The sequence below is a fragment of the Protopterus annectens genome, chromosome 12.part0 (genome assembly GCF_019279795.1).
Source record: "Protopterus annectens isolate FY-2018-M chromosome 12.part0, PAN1.0, whole genome shotgun sequence".
Lineage (NCBI taxonomy): Eukaryota > Metazoa > Chordata > Ceratodontiformes > Protopteridae > Protopterus > Protopterus annectens.
The window spans coordinates 1,517,609,252-1,517,636,454 of record NC_056746.1 but is presented as its reverse complement, the minus strand read 5'-3'; the positions used below and the strand labels follow the sequence as shown (position 1 = coordinate 1,517,636,454).

General features: G+C 41.8%; 1 protein-coding gene across 1 annotated transcript in view; it reads left to right on the top strand.

Annotated features, from left to right (window-relative positions):
• The first annotated feature begins 207 nt into the window (after positions 1-207).
• Positions 208-27,203, top strand: part of SEC14L1 (SEC14 like lipid binding 1) — a 1,962,612-nt gene continuing 1,935,616 nt past the window's right edge. The window contains exons 1-2 of the mRNA XM_044089037.1: positions 208-1,040; positions 20,989-21,162. The gene's annotated coding sequence lies outside the window, so the exon portion shown is untranslated. The remainder of the gene's footprint in view (positions 1,041-20,988; positions 21,163-27,203) is intronic.

Below are 27,203 nucleotides of genomic sequence, written 5' to 3'. Positions count from 1 at the left end.
TTTTACGTCCTGTCTGGTGGATTAACTTTTCTTGTATTTGTAGTTTCAGTTATCCCTGGCTGACTAGTTTTTTTTTTCTTTTTGCTAAACTATCAAAATAGAAATGGGAACTATATAAAAGCAGTGTTCGTTTCCCAGGGGGAATCAAAACACTCCTGCGAATGTCAAAACAGCATATGAAATAAGCTGGGGTGGAGAAAGAAGGGTGATGTCAAGTTGTGGGAAGTACTGTTTCAATGAAATGGGCCCATGCGTTACTGAAATACAAAAAAGCGGAATGAAATAACAAGAGGAAATAAATGTGTGCGTTATGTTTAGGATATAAACTATGAATTACTGTCATCAGCACACCTCATCTTTGACATTGCCCCTTTGACATCTTGTCACATATGCAGAGCAACAGTTTACGCTACTTTGTGTTCTGCTCAATATCGTTTTTCACAGAGTTGGTCACGAGCTTAATTTTTTTTGTTGTCTTCGTTGGTCACGCGCTCCGCGTTCCTATGTGAAATTACCAAGGCCGATGGTAAGCCGGCGGCAGGTCTGTTGGCTCTGGGAAGTAAAGGAATTTGGCCTTTTAACCGCTATATTTATGTACTCCTAGTGCATCTGCGGGGCAGAGTGGAGCTATGGGTTGGGGGTTTCCTGAAATGGAAGGGGATGTTTAATACGTACGGGTTGTGTTGGCGTTTTGCCCGTGAACTTATGCGGCTTGTATATCGGCCTTCAGCTGTTGTGTTCCGCCTGTCAGTAATTGTGGAAAGCCGGGTGAAAAGCTGATCGAAGAGTTGTGTTTCCATTTTTGTTACATTCGTTTAGGTGTTCTTGTCCGTCGAGTTTGTAATGGAATTCAGAGCTACTTGGTAAATGCCTTGTTGAGGGCTTATCTCAACTCGGGTATTGGCACTGAATGGAACCCTGTTCTTGACACATTGAGATGCAAAGCGTCTTGCTGTCATGCTTTTGTCACAAGCAGGTAAACCGATTTACCAGGTGTTTTTGTGAAAACGGAGCTGGCATTGCGAAGGAACAAGTGTAAGGTGAGTGCATTTGCCGGATGGGTAATTTTTAGGGATCCTTTTTTATAGGTACACCATCTAGAACAGAATGTGTATTTAACCCTTACGCTTTAAATTCTAACCCAGTTGCCACATTTTTCTTTCCAAAAAGCAGTAGTCTGTACTGTGTAGTTTGACATCGTTGTATTCTCAAATGGCTTCTGTAAGGCCGGGTGTCTGTTCTTGTGCTGGCTGTAGGAGGTAGAGATGTGAGGACAGGGAATCCCCCGAAATTCCTTAAATAGCTCTGCAGACTAGTGATCTCCATGTGTCACACAATGTATTAATACTTTAGGGAATGCTTTGAGCACTACATTTATATATGTTTTTATACCTTCAACAAATAAACGCGAGTGATCACAAGTAGAGGTGTGTGTTTTCAAAGAATCCTGGTGGCAGTGGTACTCCACAATAAAGCTTGCACCTCCCCTCCCCTTTTTCTCTCTCTTGTTTTGTTTTTAGGAAACCATTACGTTTTCAGATATGCATGCTTTCCCTGATAACCTCAAAAAGAGTGATAACATGTAGAGATGTCTGCTGGGACCCTAGTGCACCAGGTGACAGTGGTACTGAAAGTAAAGATACAGGAATAGTGCAGTTTTGCCAACTTATGTTGCTCATCTGGGGAAGCAGTAGCTATAAAAATTGATTTTAGTGGTGAATATGTATAGTACACATGTTGCTTTTGCCAGTCTACGAAATATTATTGGTATGGTGTAGGTACTATAAGATGTTTTGCAGACACAGTAAGTGCATCTGCAAATGTGGTTCTTTATGCTGTTCACACTTTAAAGAACTTTCCCCACAGACCACGACTGTTGACCTTTGCATGGCTAGTCAATAGCTATTATTTGTTGTTGTTAGATAGCAAATGAACATTTTTTTTGTGTAACTAAAAAGTGTATGAAGGTATTTGTTTTGCTTGGATTCTTATCTGAAACTTTCATTGTGTCTGTTGTAGTAGGTAGACCGTGTGATACACTAAATATTTTTTGTTTTAAAAAGTTTTTCTTGCTTCTGCTTTGAAAGATCTTGCTTTCACAACCGCAAAATATGCCATTAACATGAAGCCAAATCTAATACTGTGAAGCCATTTTTTTTAAGGGGGGGTTAAGCCCTCAAACATCTCTTGAACTTTTCACAGGTGCACAACATTGGGGGGAGGAAAATGCCCCAAAATAGTAGTAGTTTGGCTGAAATAATCTTTTTTGTTTTTCCCCAACAGAAAGAGTTATTTTAGGATCATAGGAAGCTACTAGGCCATTGACCCTGAGGTCCTTATAAGCATAGCCTAGAGTTTAGCCCATGCATAGACATCGGCACCCGATGCCCCTGTCCAACAGGGACACAGGGATGTATTTTCTATTTCCCATCCAGTTATCCAGGTTGCGCTTAAAAAGGGGTAAAGAGGTACTCTGAGTGACCTGGAGATGGGAAGTCTCTGGGACACAAATCTATTCTGCCAACAAGTGTCATGGACCAGGTTGAGACCTATCTGTGTATGGTAGATTTTTGAGTCCCTGGATTTTCCTGATGAGCAACCTTTGTGGTCTCCCCAGCTGCTGCATGTGCTTTGTGAGGTACATGCTGAATGGGCTGTTGTACTCGATAATGGGCCTTATAAGGGAAGAATACAGGGATGTTATGATCTCTATGTCCCTGGATGAGATACCCTTACTTATGAGGTGGGCCATGTAGAAAGCTTTCCATACAATGGAAGCAACATGGTGGTCAAAAGTCAGTTTGCTATCAGTCTGGTTGCCTAAATCCCTCACGAATGACTGAGTGCTTAGGACTTTGTTATTAATATGTTAACTTGTGGGGACATCACTCTGTCTAAAGGGGATGATGATGCATTTTTTATGTTTTCATCTTGAGGCCATGTTTCTGGCACCAATCATTTGTTTGGGTGAGACCCTCCTAGAGGATGTCCATGTCACTAGGGGAATTGGTAACAGCTCCCAGCTTGCAGTTATCTGCAAACGTAGTCAGCCATAGCCCACTGGCTTTGGCCTGCATCTCAGAAAAAGCGTACCCCAAATAAGAGGCCCCAAGACTGAAACCTGAGGTATGCCACTTGATACTGGTCTACTGTTAGAGGTGGCTTCTCCTATTTTGACTAGGTGGGTTCTGTCAATTAGCTACCCATCTGGTAACATAAGAATTGATGCCTAGTTGAGAGAGTTTATCTATTATGCCTGAGTGGGGAATAGTGTCAAAGGCTTTGGCCAGGTCAAGGTAGGCAGTGGGCACTCTTTCCCTCATCCATGGCTTTGGTGGCTGTCTCAGAATAGTCGACCAAATTTAACCGACATGACCTTCCTTTGACGAAGCCAAACTGTGTGGGATTGAGTCTTTGGAGGTTGCCGATGTCCTAGTTAATGAATTCCATGATAATCCGTTCCATGGCCTTGCAGGACAGGCTACTTAGGCTGATAGGTTTATAGTTTCCTGGCTCAGTGAACAGAAAATCTGAAACAGTGAGCACACACAAAAACAATTTTCTTAATGTAAGCAAATCATGACTGAAGAGGGTCTTCATGGTTCTGCTTCTATTTGTACAAATTAAATTAACTCATAAGGTGAGTAATATATTTTTCAAAAACTGTATTTCTGTATGTTCAGCTTTTTTTCTTTGAATTTTATTAATCGGTTGTGTGTGTGTGTGTGTGTGTGTGTGTGTGTGTGTGTGTGTGGCTGGCTAAGATTCTAATGGTAGAGTTGTATTTTTTTTAATCCGGAAATTATGATTGATATTGTTGAAGTTAGATGGACCCCCCCCCCCCCCCCCGCTTGATGGGGGTGTATAGATTTGGAGCTGGGGTCTCGCAATTCACACAACTGCAGCTAGTTAATGTGCAAGAGGTAATTGACCATGAGACGAGACGGTAAATTTACACCCCAGTTCAGGTAATATCCAACACTTGCCACACACACAAACTTTGCATTGTATAACTGCAGGTGAAAGTTATAATCATTGGCTTGTCAGAATTTTAAATAAAATTCAAACATGTTTTGTAAACTCAACTGTCACAGCTACAAACTTCCTCAAATAAAATGTAGCTGTGCTGTTGTGTTCATTTTCCTTTTTCTTGTATGCACAGGATAATTGGCTGATAAATGTATTGTGTATGATTTATTAACCTGTTTCCAAATTAAGTTATGGCACTGTGATGTGGTTACTGTTGATGCACTCTCAGTAGCATCTATTCTCCTGCTTTATCCACACTATCCTCAGATTTTTATCTTTTACACCCTCCTATTGCCTCATTACTTCCTTTGACCTGTCTTTGTCTCCTTCTACTAGCTTCATCCTCTCTTTCTCTCTCTCTCTCTCTCTCTCTCGAGCACACTCAAGCAAATCTGCAGTCTGCGGCTACCACTCCATCTATACAGTGTAAGAAGGAATCAGTATTGCAAACTAAACAAGGATATACATTTTGAGCCTCAAAAGAAGGGCATTCTACTTGTATGTTTTATGAGAGTGAAGCTATTACATTAGCAGTATTTCTTAGTAGTTCTCAGCTTGCTAATAAAACTTAGTAGCACAACACTGCATTATGCACTCTCATACACAAACACCACACATTATAATAATGTCTGCCAACACTTATTCAAGAACTACATAACGGACCAATTCAGAACTAAACACATATGCTCTCATTCCTACTCCAAAAAAAACACAATACTTTCTCACACTCCTCACCAAACTCCAACATCTGTATAACCATTTTAACTCCAGTCTCACCATAAGTGGGGATATCCACCCCAACCCAGGCCCAAATCCATCCTGTCCAACACAAACTGCTCAAACACAAATGTCAGAGCATAACACCCCTACTTTCTTCATCCCTGGTCAAATCAACAACAGCAGCAAAACCAACCATCTTTTAATGCTAAATATTAATATTAGAAGTATCAAAAATAAAATACCTGAACTCCAGGCCACAATAGCACACTACTCCCCAGACATAGTTGCTTTAACAGAAATCTGGCTAAATAAAAACATAGCTAACTCGGAAGTTCTCCCTACCGGCTACAATATCATTAGACAAGACAGACCACTTCGTAAAGGGGGTGGAACTGCCTTACTCTACAAGTCCAACTTAACTGTCCGTCAGTTACCAAACTCCTACCCTCACCCAATAATTGGGACATACTTATCTCACAACTTCAACTTCACCCTAAAAAGGTCATCACCACAATTGTGATCTATATTCCACCTGGTAATACACCTGCTAGCCTTGAAGACTTCTTATCCTGGTGTTCTTCCACATACTCACAAGAAACCCTTATTCTGGGGGACTTCAACCTAGATTGTTTCACCTGTATATCAGAACCACAAAGTAATCTAATAAATCTCCATGGCTACCAGCAGCTAGTCCAAATTCCAACTAGGTTTGATAAAAAAATCTAAAAGGGAATCCATCCTTGACTGGGTCCTAACTAGCAACCCCCACATTGTACCCTCACACAGGCAGTCTCCCAGACACCTTAAGTGACCACAACATAATATACTTTATACGTAGTAGAACAAGCATATGCAAAACCACTAACTATATATCCACTAGAAACGCAAAAAAATTCTCTCCTGAGGTCCTCAACACTTTACTGTGTAACTGTGACTGGACCCCCCTAAAAACCCTCCCACTTGACCAGGCTGTAGCATATTTCAACAAAACATTTCTACAACACCTAGACACTGTCGCTCCATTGCGCAAAATCAAGGTTAGAACCTCTACAAACCCCTGGCTCAGTAAAGAAACCAAACAAATCCTCAAGTCCAGAGACACTGCCTGGCATTACTATCAAAAAAATAAAGAAATACAAAGCCTAACTAAGTACCAAGAACTGCGCAACTGTGCAAAAGAATGCATTAGGCTGGACAAAAAATCCTACTACACAACATTACAAACTAAATACCACCACAACCCGCAAAAAATTTGGCAAAATGTAAACCAGCTACTAAAATCCACCCAAAAGGCTACCCCCAAACCAACCACCCCTGACACTAAAGTTCCCATCGGAACACAATTCAACTCCCACTTTGTGAACTCAATTCTATCCTTAGTATCACAGGACAGTTCCTTCCTCACTATCCCCCCAAACACAAATAACTCTAATACTAGTTCTACCCTCAAAACAGTTTCCACCACTTCAATCAAAAGCATGCTCTCCAAACTAAAAACCTCATCAACAGCAGCCGACCTACTCCCCAGCTATTTCTTGAAACTTACAGCAGATGCTATTGCTATCCCAGTCTCCACTCATAAACAGATCAATTGTTGAAAACTATGTGCCCAAACTCTGGAAAGTATCATATGTTACACCCATACATGAAGGCGGGACCTCCACTGAACTTAATAACTACAGACCCATTGCTTTACTCTTCCCCCCCCTGGCCAAAATCCTAGAAAAATGCATCCATACCCAGATGCTAAACTATCTCCTAGACTGCAACATCCTGTCACCTACTCAGCATGGTTTCAGACCTGCCCATAGTACCACTACAGCTCTCCTCTGCTTCACAGACACAGTAAACCGTCTCAAAAATGGAGGCCTGCAAGTGTCAACTTGGATATGTCCAAAGCATTTGACACAGTCTCACACCAAATCCTGCTAAACAAACTAAACCAATATCATCTATCTAATTCCACTCTTACCTGGTTCCAAAGCTACTTAACTGACAGGTACCAAGCTGTGAAATGGGAAAATTCTCTCTCTCCTCAGCTGCCCATAACTATAGGAGTCCCACAGGGTTCTATCTTAGGACCACTACTATTCACAGTCTTCACAAATGACCTCCACACAGCATGCATCTATAATTCAGTATGCAGATGACACTACCTTAATCTGTGCTGCACAAAACATTCCCACCCTCCTGCAAACAACTCAACTAGCAATCTCTGACGTTGAAAACTGCCTTACCAAAGCCCAACTTATCCTCAATCCAAAGAAAACTCGGCTTATGATTATAACCAGTTCTAACAAAAACACTAACAGTCAATTCACTATCTACTCCACAAATGCTACTCCAATTGCTCCAGTGGCACAGGCTAAGCTATTGGGAATAACCATAGACTCCCATCTGAACTTGACTATTAAAAAAAGTACATGCCAAACTGGGGTCACTCTACCGTATCAAACCATTTCTTACCAACAACACAAGATCAGTCATTGCTCGCTCCCAACTTCTATCCACCCTACTCTATGCATCTCCCATTCTGACTAATCTCAACAAAACTGAACTAAGCAAAATGGAAGCTTGCTAAACAGAATTGCCCATTTTGCTGCAAATTGCTCATATAGAACTCATCACTGTACTGCTTTGAGACGGCTCCACTGGCTTGAACTGCCCAACCTCCTAACCTACAATCAGCTCTGCCTGTGTCATTCTATCTATTACCTCCCCAATAAGTGTCCTGCCCTCCAAAACCTAGTACAACATCACTCTGCCAAAAGGCCTCTTAGATCATCAAGCAAACTACTACTAGAAGTCACCAACAGCTACAATAGCTTTGGAGATGCACTATGTAGTAGTTCGGTGGCTAAAAAATGGAACTCTGTCCCTACTAGCATTCAAAACACATCATCCAAAGCCTCCTTTAAAGACCTCATCAGGCAACATCTCAGGCAAAGTTGGCAGTGCCATGATTGCTCCCCAGGCTAGTGAAAGCAGATAACATATGCATACTAAATCTAGAGCAATTGATAATAGTTTTTCAATCTTACTCACAAACACTGGCTAATCTACAATGTATGTACTGTAACTGTGTACTATGTATGTATTCTACCTACATTCCAAAGTTCAGCTGTACACCACAAATCTATTACTTACCTTTATTTTTAAAATTAATATCTTTTTTGATTGTTCTCTCCACTGTAACTGTTTGTGCCGCATACCACTGTAAAAACATGTCTCTTGTAATTTGTGTGTATACTGATTATGTCTAAATAACTAAATGTGTCTAATTTTTCTTTGTGGAGCTTTTCTCCCCGTGCCTCTGCTGAAAAAGGGCCTTTTCGGCTCAGTCAGACACCCCCGGTTAACAAATGTAAAATAAATAAATAAATATGTTTACACAGACATAAAAAAGAAGAATTCTGGCTGGAAGCTTATCTGGACCTGTTGTTATTAGTGTTAAATACTTGAATTAAATCAAGTAAGTGCTAAGCAGTTAAATTACATCAAGTAAAGTGTATTATCTTTGGTTTTGAGTTTAATAGTTACCTATCGCATTGGTGACTTTGTCTCAGAGCAAGCAGTTATTTGTACTGTGACTACTATGGGACAGGATGCTTGCTTCCTTAGAATCACAGAATTTCCAAGTTGTTTTATTTTTGTAAGTTCTGTCCTAATTTCTGCTAATGGTGTTGTGTTATTTTTGTATGATACATCTTTACTCTTGATGGTGGTGTACTGTTAAGCTGTTATTGTGGGGAGGGGTCCCATATCTGCTTTCAATGTATAACTCAAAACATCTGAATTGATTGCTTCTTCGCCTGCTCTGTTAGGGGGTGTTCTAATTATTGCTGAATCCAGCTATTTAAATCCCCGAGTTGCATCAAACCAGTCTAAATTTCAGTAGTGGAGTTGTTACTTGGTAGTTGTGCATTATGTTCATGTCCAAGAACCCTGTAAGTTAATCACATTTGTACAAGTTTACAACACTATATTGCCCTGCTTGATTTATTTATTCGGGTATGAATGTGTTCAAGTCATGAATGTCAAGAAATTCACCTTGAGTTAAGTGTTTTTAACAGTTTCATGCTTTTGCTGTGGCTAATGACTTCTGTTAGTGGTAGAGTGAGAGACTAGTGCTTAACGGTGCTGCTGTTTGCTTAACAAAAAATACTTTTTTCCCCTTTTTTCTTTCAGTAAAGTCCTTAAACTGAAATCAGGAAAAAAGACTTATTTGCAGTGTTTCATAGATGTTCTGTATGTTATTTTAGTGGAAATTCTGAGAGGAGTTCCAGTGATTTTTGTAGAAGGTAAAGGCAGTGTTGTTTGAATTGGATTTATCTTACTTGTACAGGAAGCCAAAGGAATTATGCAAGTCGCTGCTGCCGCAGGTCTTTTTTTGTCACATGCTGGTGTGTGCCTTGTCAAGGGATACAGGCACCTATAAGACTGAGTGTCTGTTCCTTATTTTGCCAAGGTGATGTAAATGCTTGATATTCCTGTGTTTTGCTCTGAGAAGTCCCTCCTGGGAAAGACTATAAATACATATATATATTTTTTTTTGGGTGGGGGGGGTTTAGGAAGTAACTCATTTGTTACTTTTGATCTCCTTTATCAGTCAAGCTTTATTTACTTTTGAAATGTACAGTGTTCACAAATTTTAAGCATGAAATCAAATATCCAAGTATACGCAGATTTGTTATCTTACATATGCACATCTATGCACATCTTTTTGTGTATGTTTGTAAAATATTTAACATTCACGTGTGTATGTATGCTTTGAGCAGCTATGTTGATGGGGGGGGTACATGTTATTGGCTCCCAAGGTGTGCATTAACACAAGTCCCCATTAATAAAAAAAAAAAAAAATCTTCCCATTAACGTAAGAAAAAAAGTGGTGTTTGCAATGCATTAAAGTAGTGAAGTTTACATTTCTGTGCAGATGCATTGTATGCAAGACAGAAGTACTGAAAAAGTTAAGCAAAGGTTTAATGTTTGAAGTCTTATTAGTACCTTTTTCAGTGGTAATATGTTTTTCCTTAGTTCTGTCTTTCATTGAGACATGACACTTTGGAAGAGACTTGTCATTCCTTTAAAGCATTCACAATAAACCACATTTTGCCCTGGCTGTAGGGGAAGAGGGCTTTTTCTAAATCTGTTACAATTACCTGAACTCTGTAATCTGAATACAGTGGAACGTTTCAAGATTAGCATAGCAGTACTTGTTTCTTTTAAAATGAACGTAGGTGTTTAAGCAATAATGTTTGGAGCTACTTTTTTTTTCTAAATATTTTGCTATACTCTGTAATCTACGTTATAGATTTATAGGGAAGTACTAGTTGAGGGCCATTTTTTAAGCTTGGCCAATTTTTCTCTCAAATGTGAGAATCAAAACCCTGTACCTATTAGCTGTTAGGCAAACACCTTAACCATTCTACCAACCCCAAGCTCATAAGTATGGAAAGATTCAAACACTGCAACCCCTTTTTTATTTATTTACGTAACATTTGTTGACCGGGAAAGTCCGACTAGGTTCCACAAATCCAGTTTTCAGCGGAGGCCCGGGGAGAAATGCTCCAGAAGCATGTCTTTAGAATGTGGGAGGAAACCCACGCGAACACAGGGAGAACATGCAAACTCCACACAGAAGGCACCCCAGCTGAGAATCGAACCGGAGAACCTCTTGCTGTGAGGTGACAGCATTAACTGCTGCACCACTGCAACCCCTGCCATAGGAAGTAACATTAACAAGTCAGAGCTTTAGTTCTCTGTACTGATAATAAATAGTAAATATTAATAATTTAGATACTTGGTTTTGCAGTCTTTTATTGTCCTGTAAGGTTAAGGTAAAATGTTATGTACTTTCTCTACCTCACTACATTATGAACTTTTCCTTTAAACAGTTATGTATTTATTCTCAGACTACAACTTTCAATTCATGTTCACTGACTACACCTTTCAACTCACTGTTATATGTCTTTTTGGATTGTATTGTCCACACTTTGTTCTAGTTTATTTTATTTCATTCTTTGTTTTGCCATATTTCTCATTTTGGTCATGGTAGGTGTGCAGGTCATGTTTCATACAGCAGTATGAAGGAGACCGTAGAGAGGAGTAATAAGACTCGTGCACTGACAGGTAGCAAATTTGCTTTTGGAAGGGATGCACAATGAATTTCCCATTTAGGAGAAAAGTATACATATTGAGAGTTGATTGTGACCATTGGGAGGCCATATTCAAACTGTGGAACAAATACATAGGTATTAACTGCCTTTCAGACTTGTTGGGTACACAGGACGGCTTTATGTGAGAGTTCATTTGTTTAGATTTTGTGTGAGATTTTAAGGATTCAATTAATTATCCCTACAATTGTGGAGCCCGGTAGGGGAGGAGAGGAGTGAAAGGCACTTGGAGAATTGAGGGATGTTGAGGACAGTGAGCCCCATCGCACATTCACCTTCCTTAGATTTGCTGAGACTGAGTGGTGAGGTAGGACTGTAAGTAATGTCTCCCCCCAAAGAAAATCATTGATGGTTCACTTAATGATGGTCGCCCTTGGCAGACTGGCACCATTGATCATGAGTAAGTATCTAGTGTAGTAACACTAGAACCTAATGGAATTCTTGTCTTCTCAGACAACTTTAAGCAGTAGAACCTTAACCGGTAAATGGCTGACCTTTACTGTACTCCCATAATTCCCTGTTTACATTATTAATTCCAGTATAAATACTGTAAAGTTTTTTTCAGATGTTCATGAAGTATGTTTTTAATATCTTTATTGAATTATTACTTAAACATAGACAAACTTACATTTATGTAAAATAAAACAAACTATATTAACATGGTTTTAGTTATATAAAACATCACTTTTTTATTTTATATTTTTTATCAGTCAAACATTACATAAATTGCTCAATTTTTGCCTTCCCTTAAATTTCACTCCTCCTGCAGAACATTATTCTGCAGGGTATTGTTTTCACCGTTTCCATTTTTACAATGTAATTTAATTTACTCCTATCCTTTTCTAAAGATCCCACTTCTGGTTCTTCATCTCCATTGCAATAGTCAGTACTTCAAATACAGTTGGTTTAGACTTTGATTTCCATTTTCTAGTAATTGTATTTTTTTGGCAGCCACTAGAATTAAACTTACAAGAACTGAATTGCCTACACACAAACCTTGCTATCCCAGAAAAAAATATTTTCCTTGTTGCATCCATTTGTTCCCCGGAATTTCTGACAAGAGTACTTTGTAGGGAATTTTTGAAGTCTGTCAACTCATTACACTTCCAAGACGTGTTTCCAGTTATCTCTTTCTTCCTTATCACACCTCCAACATTTACCTTCTACCTGATTGTTAATTCTTTGGATTTTGCTCTGGGTATAAAAATTTCCAAGCAAAAATCTGTAGTTTGTTGCATACTTGGGAGCCATACATATGTCCTTCTGTTGTTTTCTTGTGAATCGCTTATCCAATATTTCTCTTCCCAGTCTTTTCTAGCATTCTCTGATTCCTGAGGTTATTGTGCAGTATTTTATATGCCTACTAATTATCCATTTTTAACAGCAGCTTCTGTTATAGATTTAACTAAAATCTCTATCAGAGCAGGTCTGTCACTTCTCCTGTCTTTGCCTATACACTATCAATTCATGATGAAGAAGACAGTCTCTAGTTCAGATGTCTTCTTGGCCTCTTACCAGTCTGTTACCTTTCCCTCTCTAGATATTTCCTTCCAATACCTTGGTTGATTTGCTGTTCATCTCCAGTGAATTACAGTCTCCTCTTGCCTATTCTTTGTACCCTTAATTGCAGTCATCCCTATTGGCAAAATCTCCTTTCTTCATTCCCATGTTGGCTTAGGTCTTAAAATACTGCTACTTGATGAATGTAATATTCTGTTTGACTTATTCTCTGTAAGGATCTGCATCAAAAATCCTACTCTCTCCTTATTTCTTAAATTTTTCCCATTTCATCATAATCGTCATCATCCCATTGCATTTTGAGTAATAGCTTTCTGCTTGTGTCGTGTATATGAGCCTTAACTGTGTAGCTATAAAATATCCCTTCAAATCAAGGAATCCCTAAACCACCGTATTCTGTTGGAAGGTTCAACGTATTCCACTTGTGAGTTGCTCTCTTCCCCTCACAGGTAATATTGTCCACAACTACTTCTCTGTTAAAAATGTGCATGATCTGTATATAAAACCAAAGGGACAAAATATTTTCACTGCTTGTATCTTGCTATCCATGTCCATAAACAAGAGCTTCTAGTCTCTGTGCGTTTTATTTTTTGTCTAGACTCTTCCCGCATATTCTTAGTTGCCATAAAAGAATCCTTTTCAACCTGTATTCATGAATACTTCGTTATTGTGTTTCCATAAGTATGTGTGTTGCTGGACCAATTCATGTGTTGGTACATAGTTTACAGCTATAGCCTCTTTTCTGTCTTCATTAATTTTTTATCCCAAAAAGATGTAAAACTGTCTCAAGATGTTCCACAACACTGAGATGTCCTGTTTTGGTTTTATGAGGTACATATTATTATCTGCAAATAAAGCCAACAGCTGATGTTGTAAATCTTTGTTTATTCTTTACAAATAAGACTTTGGTTCTGTCCTTGTAACAGATATGGCAGTTTCCAAGCTCGCACCAGCCAAAAACTCTGCTAAGACCTACCCACAATGCCCCTCTCCTAGTTACTCCAGATCTCGTTTGCCGTGTTCCTAGTCAGACATGCTAGACATAGCTCTCAAAGCTAAGTAGAAAATTGTAATTTTTTATTAGTTTCTCCTCAAATTTTTTTTAGTCAGTTTAGCCTTTTCTCACTGTCACCTATAACCTAATTCTATTCCCTACCCTTTACCTTGGTAATTTAATTTCTACCATTATTGGTAGAAATCTTCTGCCTTTGATGGGCCTTTCCTTACCACTTGTGATATTTTTTTAAATACCATCGTTGGCATTCTCTCACCCTTTTCTCTCCATTCTTTTGTTTTTACTATAGGATAGCCTTGTTGCCTTACTATGTCAGACAAAGCTAAGTTGGGGTTTAAACAGTGCGACAAGTGTGGGTGTAAGATGCCCAACTCAGATGGACACACTTGTCGTGTCTACTGTTTGGGTGTGGATCATATTAAAGCTGACTGTGACATTTGTGCTAGTTTTAGTAATCGTACAGTAGCAGAACATAAAAAATAAATTTATTTTAAAAGGTTTAATCAAGACACCTTTTTCAGAGTCTCTATCTGGGTCGGAGGTTTCACCCCCTTCAAAGACCAAAAAACACAAGGAAGAATGGAGTCACTCTGTTCCTGCATCTCTCAGTTATGGAACCCAGTCTGCTCTGTGCCTCGCCAGTGCAGACCTCTTCGGCACCAGGCTCTTTATCTTCTCCCTTGGTGCCATCCATGATATTCACCCCTATTTTGGTTCCACCCTCGGCACCACTGACCGGTGCTCTCCTTGGATCCGACATTGGCTTTTATGACTACTTACTTCGGCACTATCCCTGGTCATGGTGCAGATAGTTTCTTTGGCTCCAAAACTCGAATATCTGCCAAGGACAAGATACTCTCCAACTTGCGACCCTTTTTTGGGGCAGAGGTTTAGCCCCTTCATAGAAAGACCTGATTTTCCTACAGCATCCTTTTTTTTTTTTTTTTAAGATCCAACAGGAGTTTTTCTGAATTGATCTAGTGCGGATTGTGGACCAGCTTCTGGCAGCAAGGGGATTGCCCATTTCAGCTAGATCTTCCGTTCCTCTTGGCTCGTAATCTTTTACTACATCTTCCCCTGTTTATCCTCCTCTGGCCTCTACCCAGGTCCTGGAGATCTCTGTACCAATGTCCACCCCGGTGCATACTGTCTAGGCTCTGACAGCAGTTTTTCTCCTGTTGGTATCGACCACCCTTGCTGCATCGACTCCGGTGGAGCCAATGCTCTCTGAACAGTGTTTGGACTGTCTGTACCTTGGTACCTAGCCTGGTGCCTATTTTCTTGCTGGTGCAGTCTGTCACGGCTCCAGCTTCCAGTCCTCTTGGAGCTCCTCACCTGGAGGTGGGCTCCTTGGGGTGGGGTGTGACCCCAGTTCCGAGGTTGTCCTTCCCAGTTCCGGGCTCCCATCTCTCCTCGGGCGGGCCTGCTTTCCAGGTGATGGAGAGGGTCCTTGCCTCCACAGGCTCAGTCAGCAGCAATGACATCCGTATCAGAAACCTCCTGAGCATGCAGCTGTCCCAACCCCCTATTTTGGGACCCCGGGCACGGGAGTCACAAGACCTCCCTTTGAAGGGAACCCCGTCTCCGGAGTCATCCTCAGAAGATCCCACTGGGGAGCCACCCCGGAAGAAACTGTGCAAGAGGAAGCACCTTGTTTCCCTGGAGGAATCTTATCACCAAAGACATTGTGATGAGGGGGAAGGGTATCCACGATCTCCCCCAGATGACGTCTCATTCGGAGACATTCTCAAAATCCTCAAGCAGTGGGGAGACCTGGAAGTTCTCTAACCCTTCTTCTGAGTAATCTGTGTTCTTGCAGGTGTTCCGTGTCCAACCATCTGCTTCTTGGGTGACCCCACTGGCAGATGACCTTGTTAAGCTCATTGTGCAGCATGCCTGGAAGGCCCCAGACAATGTAAAACCTGTCTCCAGGAGGCCAGACAAAATTTTATCTACACCTGAAGACCCGACCCACTGGTCAAAGCAATTGACAGTTGATTATATGGTCGTGGCGGCAGCCACCAAGAGGGAACTGGCAGAAGATAGTTCCACTGTCCACCCTCCAAACAGGGAGTCCAGAATCCTTGACTGACTAGGGAAGTGGATCTATGCTTCAGCTACCTTCCCCATTCGGTTGCTGAACTATCTGGCACACTTTGCTCATCTCCAAAGAGACCTAATTTCCAAAATGTCTTCCTCTTTGGCGGGGGTACTGCCTGATGAGGTGTGTGACACTGTCGCCTGGCAGCTAGTTACCCTTGAATCCATCTCTAACACCTCGATGCATTTGATATCTCAAACCACCGAGGGGGCAGCTTGAGCTGCCACATTAGGCATTGTCACGAGACGTAATGCTTGGATGCGGTTGTGCGACTTTGCAGACTTCTTTAAATCTTTTTTCGTCAATGCTCCTGTCTGAATCTGCACTTTTTGGACAAAAACAAACTTGCACGAAGTCAGAAAGATGGAAAGACCTTGCTTGCTGTGGGCATATGCTTTTCCAACCTCCAGAGGTCCTACTCCAGAAACCAGAAGGGAGGAAAAATGTGGTTCAAGAAATCCCAAGGATCTTTTCATGTCACTCATGGTGAACAATCCCCCAGTGGCAGAGGTGGCAACTCATCTGGAAGACACCCCTTTTGGGGTAGAAGGGGTCCATGTAACCAGAGTGCTAGAGATTTTTTCTCCAGCAGCCCCTACCAGTGCTCTTGAGTAGCAGCTCAATTGCTTTCCTCTGGAAGCAGTTGGGGGTCATTTTTCTCTGCACCTACCAGCCTGGCATCTTATTACTACCGATGTTTGGGTGCAGAGAATAATATCCAGAAGCTACCAAATACCATTCGATTTAATTCCCAGACCCGTCACACAAATCCCCAATGTACCACCCAATCGGAGGGAATTTGCAGCCTTAGAAATAGAAAAGCTGCTAAGAAAAATCATCCAACCAGTCCCACCAGACCAGACAGGATCCGTGTTTTACTCCACGTTCTTTTTAGTGCCGAAAAAGACAGGGGACTGGAGACCAATCCTGGATCTCAGCCTATTGAACAAATTTATCAAACCTCAAAAATTCCGGATGGTCACGGTACAGTCCATTCTTCCCTTCCTAGGGAGGGACAACTGGATGTGCTCTGTAGACATCCAGAATGTGTACTACTACATAAAGATGGATCACTGCTCCCGGAAGTTTCTCTGCTTCCCGCTGGGAGCCAATGACTACCAGTTCAGGTCACTGCCATTTGGTCTCTTGACAGGCCCCTAAGTGTTCACCAAACGAATGGTAGTTGTGGTAGCTTATCTTAGACTACAAGGATTCCAGGTGTTTCCGTATCTAGACGATTGGCTCCTTAATGCTCCGACCAGGTATCTCCTGGTCCGCAGCCTCTCTTACACTCAAGGTCTCACTCTCCGCTTAGGGATTACAATCCATAAGGACAAATCTCAAATGTCCCCAATGAAGACACTGGAATTTATTGGAGTAGTCTTCGACACTACATCCTGTCAGTCTTCTCTCTCCCCCCACAGGCTTTCGTAAATAAGACACCAAATCCAAGACCTTTTTCCTGAGACCTATGTACCAGCCTGTCTTGTACTGCAACTCTTAGGCTCCATGGCGGCTGCCATTACATTAGTACCACTGGCAAGGCTGCACATGAGAATCCTGCAGTGGCTCCTTTCCGCACAATGGTAGTTTCTAACTCGACCCCATGATACGTCTTACAAGCCGTTGCAAGGAAGAAATGCTATGGTGGATGAAGCTACAAATGAATCTTTGGTGTCGACGACCATTCTGTCTTCCCCAGCCCACGGCCATGGTAACCATGGATGCTTCCCTTTTAGGGTGGGGAGGCATTTCCAGGTAAAGATGGTCCAGGGCACCTGGTCCCCCATGGAGGCCAATTTGCACATAAATGTCGTGGAACTGAGGGCAGTTCTCTTAGTGTTGCAAGCGTTTCATGCATCCCTACCCTCTAGGACCATTGCAGTTCAGTCAGACAACATGTCAGTCATCTGGTATATCAACAAGTAAGGTGGAACCAGATCTTACCCCCTGTGTTGGGAAGCCATGAGGATTTGGCACTGGGTGATAGCTTCCAACTGCTTTCTTTTAGCAATGCATATTCCTTGGAGTTCCAACCTTATTGCGGACAATCTAAGCATGAACATCTGATGCCTCACGAGTGGTCCCTCAACCCTGTAACAGCAGATCGGATCTTCAGACGCTGGGGCAAGCCTTACTGCGATCTGTTTGCTCCCCCCCCCCCCCAAATTACAAATGCAGATGCTACTTTCCCCTGATCCCACCTCAGGGGAACCCCCGAGGGATGCTGTAATGCACGACTGGCCCCTGGGTCTTCTGTATGCCTTTCCCCCATTTCCCCTCATTCCAGAATTTCTCCAGAAAGCTTAGACATTGAGAAGCAAAGTGATCCTCATTGCCCCCTACTGGCCACATCAAGTCTGGTTCCCGTTTCTATGGCCTCCTCTGATTCACAGCCCGTGGATCCTGGATCATTCCCAAGACCTGTTATCCTACCCTCAGGGACTGATTCATCCGAACCTTCACAGTCTCAAGCTCACAGTTTGGTTCCTCCACTTCCAGTGATTGCCAGGCTGCCTGACATCCCATCCCCTGTTAGTGAAATTCTTCTGGCTTCAGACAAACGTTCCACCAGGAAAGTTTATTTTAGTAAATGGACTAGGTTTTCTATTTGGGCTAAAGAGCAGAACATGGATCCCTTCTCTATTCACAAGATCATTCAATACCTTGACTCTTTTACATGCAGGAGCCTCAGCATCGACTATCACTGTACATTTAGCAGCTATTGCCAGTTTTCATAATGGACTTCATAATTCTTCGATTATGTCACACAGTCTATGCAAGACATTTTTGAAAGGAGTATTGCATGCTAAACCTCTGGTGAAGCCTCCCTTAGAAACCTGGGACTTGACTTTGGTGATTCATTCTCTCTCGGGTCCTCCTTACGCGACCTTGGATTCATGTGATTTATAATTTTTGTCATGGAAAACCTTATATCAAGTAGCACTTACCTCAGCGCGAAGAGTATCTGAGCTACAGGCCTTGAGTGTCAAGAGACCTTACTTTATCTTCCACACGGATAGGGTGTCCCTTCGTACTTACCCTTCTGTCTTGCCCAAGGTCATTTCTGGATTTTCCATTAACTAATCTATTGACCTTCCGGTTTTCTTTCCTCCGCATTTTAATAGAGGGGAGTACCTTTTGGCACACCCTTGATGTGCATTGGCAGCTTCATTGTTATTTGGACAGGACTAAATCTTTCAGGAAGACAGATCAATTGTTTGTGGTCTTTGCAGGACCCAGATTGGGTAAACCTGTTTCCAAAGTGACTTTATCCTCCTGGCTTAGAAACGTCATTACTTTTTATCTACCAACAAAATAAGCTATCCTTGCCTTCCAGAATAAAGGCTCATTCTACCAGATCTATGGCTACTGTAGCATTTCATTCCAGAGCCTCAATGGATGATATCTGTGCAGCAGCCACTTGGGCAAGACCTCATACCTTTATCTCTCATTACAAATTGGATTTGGCTTCCAGGGGAAGAGCATCTTATGGTTCTGTGGTGCTCAGGAATATCCTTCCTTAGGGCCACCCAGGACTCGAGTAGCTGGGGACTCTGTCCTATTTGCAATGAATAAACAAAGATTTACAACATCCGATAAAGAAGTGGTCTCTTACCATAATGTTCCATCTGTGTTGTAGATCTTTATTCATTCATTACTTCCTGCCCTCCTTCCCCTGCCTGGAATCCTGGTGGACAATAGGAACTTCTGGTTAGGGTATTTGTTCACTGAGCCTTCTACTATTTTTCTATTACTACCTCTATTATCTAGGGGCGGGCAGACTCGATTTGGAGTAACTTGGAGAGGGGCATTATGGGTAGGTCTTAGCTGAGAGTTTCTGGCAGGCGCGAGCTTGGAAACAGCCGTATCTGTTCAGAGGACAGAACCGAATGAATGAACAAAGATCTATAACCATTTTTTTTTTCCAGATTACCATACCAGTTATATCCTTGAATTCCTGATACCCTTGTTTTCTTTGCCAGTAGCTCAAATATAAAGCAATAAGAAAGGGGAAAGAGGACACCACTACCTGGTTCCTCTGTTCAGACACTGCTTTTTGGAAAGGAACCCTCCCACTTTGTTTTGTCTCCGATATCTCGTTTATCCTCCTAATTAGCCTTTACTTTACTTCCTTGTCCCTACTCCTAAAATTCCATCTTCCTCTGCGGAATCCTTGCTTTCTGTACATCAAGAACCATCAACAACAGCAGTATTTTCTTACACTGTGCTTTCCTCTGTATCATCATTGTTCTATTAATGTTGTCAAATGTTTGCCTCCCCTCCACAAAACCACATTGTTTATCTGTCAGTTTTGGCAACACTTGTGCTATTCTTTAAGCTATTAGACATAAATGCTTTTTAATCATGGTTTACAGCCTATGTGAAGTTGGGTCTGATATGTCTTTACCATCTTCAGGTATTACAGCCACCATAAGTTTCTTCCAGGATGCTGACCTTTCCTGTCCTTTTTTTAAAATACTGTTAAACAAAAACTTCCAGAGGATTACCATCTATTCTTGGAGACTTTCCTGCAGATTTATTGTACTTCACCATTTTTTATCTCGTCTCCTCCTATCTTAACTGTTAAGTATGCCAAGGTTAGAGGTAGATGAAATGCAATTAAGTCTTTCATAAATACTGCCATTTTTGTTTTTTCTTGAGTTCCACATTCTCTGTTTTATATGATTTTTTTTATAAAATTTCTGAAATATCTCTTAATACCTCTGTAAGAACTCTCATTTTTTTTTTGTTGTACTCTCTAAATTTGCAACAACCCTTTCGACTTTGTTACCTAAGTCGTTCTAAAAGTTTTTGTGCTGTGGGGTTATCAAAAAAACAGTTGCTTAACAGCAGTCTTTCTAAGGTCATGCATTTCATCGAGATACTTCCTTATGTTTCTCTTTAGCACTCTGCAGTTGTGCCTTTTCTTGTTCCATGAGATTCCCGTTATTCTGCAGTTCTTAAACATTCCTCTGCCCCTCTAATTTCTGTTACTAATTAACCATATCAATTTTTCTTTTATTTTTACGCTACTTTTAAAATCCACTTTCATTTTATCCCACTCACTAGCTATAATGTCTGGAAACATTTCTCTCTTCCTTAATTACTCATGAATAATTTCCATTACCCATTTACATAAATTTTTTAACAGGTAGGTAGGGAAGCACCATTGACTCATTTTTACTTCATTACACTGCAGTTTAACTTGGTTATGTGCACATGATCTGGGATACATATTTGATGTGTTGAAGCTTTCAATTAAATGCACATGTTTCTGTGAAATATAAATGCAGTCTAGTCTAGCTCAGTTATTGTACCTTGGGGAATAATATGTAAATTCTGAGTTCCAGCTACTGAATTCACTTCATCCATAACAAATATTTTCATAAATTTCTTCAGAAACCTACTCTCTCTCTTTTTTGTTATAGTTTCCTTCTAGGTCCCTCAGATACATCCTAATTCCTACAAATCAATTTCCAGTCTCCATGTGTGAGGAATATTCTTCACAGAAAGCCGAGTATTTCTCCGTAAATTTTCTTAAGCTCTGTGATGCAAGAAGATACTGCCAGCCCAGCTAGCTGAAATTTTGTAAATAGTAATTGGTGAGTATCGAAATGATTTGTGTAAGATGTTTGTGTTACAAATATATTAGAACTGTATGTTATGTGTATATCAACCTGCTTGCCCAGATGTGCGTTTGAAAAGGGCATTTGCAAAAGGCTTGTGTTTAAAATGTATCCACAGTGTGCCCTACTGGAAAAGAACATAAATGTACATGGACTACTGTAATTGTTTCTATATTTTAACAGTGAAAACTGGAATACAGGAGGTTAACTTCAGAAAAATAGCTTAAATTAAATTGCTTTATAGGCTAAGCCGGAGACGTAATTGTGCCGAGAAGCTTTCTGCATCGTCTTCACAGTGAACAAATTACTACTTCTGAAAGTATGAAAGAATACTATTGTTTGTTTTTATGACTTCCAGCATTGACCTAAGATCTGAGGTCTTGTGTATTTTCGCAGGTAGATGCTAAATAATGCCAAGCCTCCAGCAGTGGGGGTTTCATCTGGAATAGAGTTAGATGATAAATGTCATTCTGCAACCTATCCCAGCAGTAATTGTTGAGGTATTAATTTGAGAAGTCTCTTATAGAGAGTGCATTCTGTGTTCTGTCTTGGACCTGACAAGAACCATTCACAACAACATCTGCCTTGTTCTGATGAAGTACGTTACAAGAAAATAGTATAATTCTCTTGGATACAGTCAGGAATATAGTAAAGCTTAATTTAGATATTTTTCTTTATTTATTTGAGACTGTCTTGCAATGCCGTTTTAAATATTTTCTGTGATTTTTAACTCTTGTCACTGTGAATGTATACTGGGTATATTTCCTGTGATTTTGATTTCATTGGTCATTGTGAATATATACAAAGTATTTTCTTGTTCTTTTATTGTTAACTGTATTTAAGCCTTTCATTGTGTAGCTCCTCTGTATAGAGGTATTTAGGTTCTGAGAGTACTTGCATATTTAATTGGAGACACCTTGTGGGCCACTCCTAATAGCCTTGTTCTTAGTCAAACTACCATTTTGTGTTAATATTGCATAGTAAAATTGGACACCCTTTAAGTGCCTTAAAGTAGCCGATAAGGAGTTGGCTGGTGGCAGTGATAACTACCTTATAGGTTCATAGGTTTATACTAGGCTATCTGCCCCAAGGCATTTATAAGCCTAGCCCAAATTTTTGTGGCTTACGCCACCCCTTATATGAAAAAATACTGTGCCCATTAGTTTGTTGTGCCTCTGTCCAGCAGTGACACAGAGATGATTCCCGGGGTAAACCTACGATCTCCCATCCACAGGTCTAGATTTCTCTTGAACAGAGGTGCTCTGCCTCACATGGACCGGGATTTTATTCCACAGCATAGGGAGTCTCTGAGTGATAAATCTATCCCTCCAGCACGTCCTATTTATATCCGTGCTAAGGTTTAAGTCGCTTGCTCTAGTGGTTTTGGTGGATTTGGATTTTTTGAGGTGGAGCATGTCCATTAATTCGGGTTGGACATGGCCTTGTATGTCAGGCACATGTCACCTCTGAGCAGACGGTATGCGACTGAATAGAGCTGGAGTTTCTTCAATCTGGCAGCATATGACAGATTTTGGAGTCCCTTTATCCTTTTGGTGAGGAACTTTTGGGGTCTCTCCAATTGCTGCAGATGTCTGGTGAGATACATCCCGAATGGGGCATTGTACTCTATCATTGGTCTGATAAGTGAAGAGTACAGGGGAACAATGACCTCACTAGATCTGGATGTGAATCCCTTCATGATCAGGTGGGCAATGTAGAAGGTCTTTCTAACCACTTTAGCAATGTGAGTGTCAAAAGAAAGGCCACTGTCAACCTGGGTCCCCAGGTCCCTGATAACCTCTTCTGTGGTTAGTGGATTGCCACCTATATGGTAGCTTGGGGTTACCTTGTTTTTCCCGAAGGGTATGACTATACATTTTTTGGCGTTTAACTTCAGGCCATGGCTCTGGCACCAGCTATCTGTTTCCGTGAGTCCCTTCTGAAGGATATCCGTGTCCGATGCACTTTCCACTATGGCCCAGTTTGCAGTCGCCTGCAAACTTTGTCAGCCAAAGTCCTCCCATGCTGGCCTGTACTTCTGAGAAGTAGATGCCAAACAATAGGGGCCAAGGACCGAGCCCTGTGGGACACCACTTGTGACCGGCTTGGAGTCTGACACAGCGCCAGCAACTCTAACCCTGTGGGTTCTGTCCTTAAGCCAGTTTGCAACCCATCTTGTGACATATGGGTTTACATTTAAGCTGGTGTTTTTCTACAATACCCGAGTGGGGTATTGTGTCGAAAGCCTTTGCAAGGTCAAGGTAGGCTGTATGGACTGCCTTTCGCTCATCAATGGCCTTGGTGACTGTTTCAAGAAGTCGACCAAGTTCAAAAGGCATGATCTTCCCTTGACAAAGCCAAACTGGGTCGGGTCCAATGTCTGCAAGTCCCCTATATCTTTGTTTATGAGCTCCATTATGATCCTCTCCATAGCTTTGCAGACTAGACTTGTTAAGCTTATGGGGCGGTAATTACCAGGGTCCGTAGAGGCGCCGCCTTTGTGGAGTGGGACCACAGTTGCCGTAGGCCACTCCTTGGGCACGTATCCTGTGGTAAGGCTGAGATTAAACAGCTGCCTTATGTGCGGGTTTAATTCCTCATTTAGCTCGTGTAGCACACAGCCAGGGACACCATCCGGTCCCATTGATGCTGTGTTTTTAGCTTTAGAGAGAGCAGCTTTCACCTGCGCCTTTGAGATGTCCGGGAGGCTACACTCGGCTGGGATAGTTATCTCTCCTTTAGGGGAGAGGGGTAAGTTTGCACTGAACCTGTCTGCCAGTATGTTGGCAATGTCTGTGGGTTCAGTGATTTTTGTATCATTTTGGACTAATTCTGAGCATATCTGGGAGTTTCCACCCAGGTTCCTAACATAGCTGAAAAAGGCCTTATGATTGTCCTTTGAATCCATGGCAATTTTTCTCTCAAAATTGGCCTTCGTTGATTTTATGAGTGCTCGTATTTTTTTACTAATAATGATCACGGGTGACTTCCCTTTTATGGATTTTGTTCTATCATGTAATAGCTTTCTCCTCTTATTGTAAAGTTTGTTAATGGCTGGGGTCCACCAGACTGGACGCTTGCCCTTTGTGGAAAGAGTCTTGGTTTTATTTGGGATTGCCTGATCCATGCAGTCCTGGAGGTGTTCATAGAAGGCATTTGTAAGGGCTTCCGCAGCTTGGGTTGTGGTTTCCTCTGGCTCAGGGGCCTTGAAGGATACTACACCAGTCTTGAGTAGTGTGAAGTTTGCTTTAGAGAAGTTCTTCACTATGGTCTTTTGTTTGGGGTGGGGCGGGATGTGGATTTCCAGTGAGATTAGTTTATGATCAGATCTCACCAATGAGGGTGTGGAGCATTTTGTCCCCATGTTTGTGACAATGAGATCTAGTATATTTTCTCCTCTCGTGGGAACAGTGACTAGCTGTTCCATGGCATTTGAATTTATGAACTCCAGGAACCGTTGGGCTAGAAAGTTAGGGCTTGAGTAATGTTCCCAGTCTATATTCGGTAGTTGAAGTCACCCAATATGATGGTGTTTGGAGATACATTTATACCCTCCAGTGTCTTCAGGAAGGCTGTGTGGGGTTCCTGAGTTTGAGAGGGTGGCCTGTAGCATGCTACAATTTGTAGAGCAGTTTTGCCTATGGTTAGTTGCACCTGGATGGTTTCCGAAGCTTCGTGCGTTGCCACCAACCTGGAGGTGTGGGTATCCTTTATGAATATGGATACACCCCCTCCTTTTGTGGTGTGGTCCGGGTTTTGGGCCGGAACGCATGATATGAGGTAAAACCTAATAGTGCTGGGGTGCTCTCAGGAGCCTTGAACCAGGTTTCAGTTACAGCACAGACATCAATGTTCTCCATACTGAGAAGGGCCTTGAGTGCGTGCATTTTGAGATTTAGACTTCTGGCATTGAGCAGCATTACCCTCAGTTTCTTTCCATTTTTGTTTTCTAGGGTGGTAGGTTTAGAATTTGAGCCTTGCCTAAAAAAGGCACTATGGGGGTGGCAAGAGCCTTAGCCAATATCCGGAATCCCAGGGGTGACAGGTGCAAGCCGTCCCTTGCGAAGCAGCGTGGCTTGTCAAGCATGTCATCCCAGGCAGACAGACACTGGATCCCCTTTGACACCAGACATTAAGCCAGTTGTTAAAGCTGATCATCTTGTCTCTATATTGTGGCATCATTCTTGGTGAAGGAAGGATACTGCTCAGGGTTAGGGTCATACCTGCCTGGGCTACATAATCGGAGAGCTCCTCTGTCTCTTTTCATGTAGTCCAGGGAGGTACGTCTCAGGTCGTTCACACCAGCATGGACAATGACTGTGTCATATTTGTACTTGCCGTGGAGTGACCCGAGTGCTTGTGTTATGTGGTGGATTCTAGCGCCCGATAGGCAGCTTACTGTGACCCTCTCCTTGTTCAGCCTGGTGAGTGGGATGTCAGTGTGTCTGACTATGGAGTCACGTATGACAAGTATGTTTGGTGTTGTATTTGGCCTTAAGGGCTGTGACTGCTTTGCACACTGCTTTTGTGGTTTGTGTTGCTTGTGGGGTGTCTTGAGGTAGCAGTTGTTTGGGTGTCTGCTTTGGAGGCCTCTGCTGTTTAGGTAAATTTTTACTCAGAGCCTCCGAGTATGTCTTTGTGTGTTTATGTGTTTGATTCAGTGGAGTGGTAGCATTATGTGAGGCTGGTTTTGTGGTGTGTGTAGTTGCCTTCTCCTCCTGTCTGGTCTTGCCAGTCCTGAGTTGAGAGAGCTCAGCCTCCAGTTTGGCTAAATAGCCGCATCTCTCGCAAGTATTTGTGTTATGTGGGAGGAGGAGAGGGTTGTCTGTGTACATGAGGCAGTTATAACATTGCCTCAAGATTCCCAGATTCACCAGCTGGACCGGAGAGGAGATTGACAACTGACCTTTGGACATGCTAGAATAATATTGGGAAATCCTTAATTGAAAACCAGGGCCAGTGGGGAGTGAGGGTGTAGTGCTTTTAATTTTTAGTGCTGACTTATATAATTGCTTTAGTGAGCAAGTGCCAGGTAACTTGAGTGCAATGTGTTACAAGTAACTAAATGCAAAACGACAAACAGTAACTTTCTTTCAAGTGAAACAAGGAAATAAGTACAGTAAGCAATGCAGATATCACTAGTGATCCACAGAAGCGCTGAGAAGTTATATTAGGTGGAATTAGCTTCCAGGGAAATAACAAGCAAACAAACAACAAGCATATAAACAAAGCTAGATTCAGCAGGCCTGGATCTAGTCTATGCTAGAGCAAACAAGGTGAACCAATTTCAGTAAGATACAGTTCAAATATTCAGGCGCTATAAACCTTTAACCAGAAATTCCCAGCTCAGAAGGGCAGAGTCCAGCCTCTTCTCCCACAAGAGTGCAGACCACGAACCTTCTTAATGTAAAATAACTGGCCTGAAGCCCAAGTGCCTAAACCAGAACTAATACACTTGGACACTGGGCTCTCAATCAGCAGTTCCCAACTTAGAAGGATGGCAAAGGGAGCATAGCTAATAACTCAGTGCTAGCCTTTTTTGTGTGTGTGTGTGTGTGTGTGTGTGTGTGTGTGTGTGTGTGTGTGTGTGTGTGTGTAAATCACTTGGACAGGGACATGAGGCACACTCAGCTGAGATCTTAACACTCTAGCTGTGCCAGTGGGGAGTCTTACTGGGGATCTGGCGAAAGAGGGAGAATCCAGCCCCGGACTGACTGTGGTCTCTTTGTGCTTTTAAGGGAAATTGTACTTTATGCAGAGAGCTGCATCTGTTATCCTCCCAGTGTACATTTCCTTACAGTTGTCAGTGGTGAGCATTTAGGCTCCTTGATTACTGGTCCAGTGGAGGGTCATCACTAGCTCTATAATAAGCAGTCTTAGGTGGAGTATAAATGCATGGCATGGTAATCCTTCTCTCTTGACTGCACCCTCTTACTACCATAAATCTATCATTATTATGTAATGTGTTCATCTTCTCTTACTTTTGGGGCTCCTCTAGTATATAAATGATTCCGTTT